The sequence below is a fragment of the Fukomys damarensis genome, unplaced genomic scaffold (genome assembly GCF_012274545.1).
Source record: "Fukomys damarensis isolate Sample0158 unplaced genomic scaffold, DMR_v1.0_HiC HiC_scaffold_2, whole genome shotgun sequence".
Classification (NCBI taxonomy): domain Eukaryota; kingdom Metazoa; phylum Chordata; class Mammalia; order Rodentia; family Bathyergidae; genus Fukomys; species Fukomys damarensis.
Window position 1 is genome coordinate 28,055,407 of NW_022900914.1, and position 2,475 is coordinate 28,057,881.

The 2,475-nt window shown below is 43.9% G+C and overlaps 1 pseudogene; it reads left to right on the forward strand.

The window, feature by feature from the left end:
- Nucleotides 1-652: 652 nt before the first annotated feature.
- Nucleotides 653-2,475, forward strand: part of LOC104856476 — a 112,041-nt pseudogene continuing 110,218 nt past the window's right edge.

Here is a 2,475-nt window from a genome sequence, read left to right on the forward strand (position 1 = left end):
GTTGAATTTGAGATGCCTATTATAAATCCAAATGTGGAGATTGAATATGAATCTGCATCTCATGGGAAGGATCAGAGCCAAAATGAATTTAAAGCAACTGGATTACATGAGTACGTGGGGTGAAAGTATATAGAAAAGAGAAAAGTCTACGAATTGAGTCATGAGGACCTACGATGTTGGGCTGTTGTGAAAAAGAGAATGTTTCACCAAAGAAACAACTAAAGACAGGCGGTGGGAGGCAGGCGTGGAGGCGCTCTCGGCGGCCTGAGGCAGGAGGATCGCTGTGAGTTCGAGACCAGCCTGAGCTACATAGTGAGTTTCAGGTCAGTCTCTCCTACATAGTGAGACCCTGTCTTAAAAAAAAAAAAAAAAAAAAAAAAAAAAAAACTGTGGAAAATAGAACATTGTCATGGAGTGAATAAAGAAAGTATGTACTTCAATCGAGAGGTAGGCATCAGGCGTGGCTTTCCTATTATGAAGTCAAATAAAAACAAGCCAATGAATCTGGCAACATGAAGTTCATTTAGGGTCAATAACAGGAGATGTAGTGAATTAAGAGGAGTACAGGTGACGGCTGAGGCCTGGGAGGAAGTTGGCTCTGCTACCGCCGCCCTCTGCCCACTTGCTGCCTCGGGGAGTGCGCTCTCCCACAATGGCCCCTGCAGCGGATGCACTGGGGGCCTTGGGGCCAGCTGAAGGCAAAGATCACCGACAGGCGGGTGGTAGGCCTCAAGTCTGAGCTGAAGCGACGGAACCTGGACGAAAACGGAGCCGAGACGGTGCTGGTCTCCGGACTAAAGCAGGTGAAAAACAAGAAGCAGATGAGTTTAGTGAAGATGCTTCTGCTGAAGACGGTGCTTTTGTGAAGGACGTGAATTGGAGAATGAAGAGGCACGCGAACAAGATGAGAGAGATGAAATCATGAGTTCTGAAGACTTTGGTGGAAATGAAGAAGAAAATGTGCATTCCAACTAGTTACTTTCTGCTGAAGAGAACAAGAGAGCTCCTGATTAACAGAGGTAGAAGCCGTAGAAGATGTAGAAAAAGGAGTCATCGAAAGTCAGGACATTGAAGCTGAAGAAGACAGAGATGACACTTTTCTAACAGCTCAAGACGGGGAGGAAGAGGAAATGAGAAAGAAGGGAACCCAGCTGGAGCCGATCACACAGCTCATGAAGAGATGGAAGAAGTGGAGGGCGACAGCACCTAGGTCACGCTCTAGACTGAAGGCGCCATCATTCTGGATTGTGATGCTGATGACCTCCTGGGAACAGGTAAAAATGTGAACGTTGCAGATGCTGAAGCAAGTAAGCCAGAAGATGGGCAGGACACCATTGTACAGAGCCTCGAGAAGGAAACCAAGGATTATGAGATGAACGTGAACCACAAAGACGGTAAGAAAGAAGACTTTGTGAAGGCTGATCCTGTCAAGAAGGAAGTCGGAAAAAGTTCTAAGAAAGCCGAATCTGGAGACAAAGCAAAGGTTACTTTGAAGAAAGGGCCATCATCTACTGGGGCCTCTGGTCAAGCAAAGAGCTCTTCAAAGGAATTCAAAGACTTTAGGCATCATCTAAATATGACAAAGAAAGCACAAGGAGTACTAGTGGTAGCAGTGGAAGCTCAACTAAAATTATCTGCGTTAGTGGACTTTCTTCCAATACCAAAGCTGCTGATTTGAAGAACCTCTTTGGCAAATATGGAAAGACGTTAAGTGCAAAGGTGGTTGCAAATGCTCGAAGTCCAAGGGCAGAATGCTATGGTACTGTCACTATGTCTTCCAGCTCAGAGGAGTCCAGATGTATGGCACATCTTCATCAAACTGAACTGCCTGGACAGCTGATTTCCATGGAGAAGGTAAAAGGTGATCCTTCTAAGAAAGAAATGAAGAATGAAGAATGAAAATGATGAAATGCACAGTTCAAGAAGTTCTGGAGATAAAAAGAATATGAGTGATAGAAGTGGCAAGACCCAAACCTCTATCAAGAAAGAAGAGAAGAGATTGTCCAAAAAATTGGAGAAAAAAAGAAAACAGGATAATAAGAAAATGGAAAGTAAACAAGAGAAGAATGATACTGGAACAAGTGGCCAGATTTCAGAATTAAAAAAACGTGGGGGGGTGAAGAAGTTCAAAGAGTACAGGACATATGGTAATATTAGACCAAGGTAAGGGAGATCATAACAGAAGAGGAAGATAAAGAGAAAATTCATGCAAGAAGCCAGGAAAAGATGAGAGCTAGCCTGGATAACAGAGGGACAAAGACTACAGAAGGAAAGATATCTTGCCTTTTGAAAAGATGAAGGAACAGAGATGGAGGGAACATTTAGTTCATTTTGAGAGACTGCATTGAGCAATGGAATTTTGAAAGTGAGAGATGGCAGAAAGAGAGCTTTGAGAGTGAGAACAAATTAGAATAATTTGTGAATGGGAAGAACAGGAATTCTTGCAGAGAGGGGGGGGGAGGGAGAGGGAGAGGG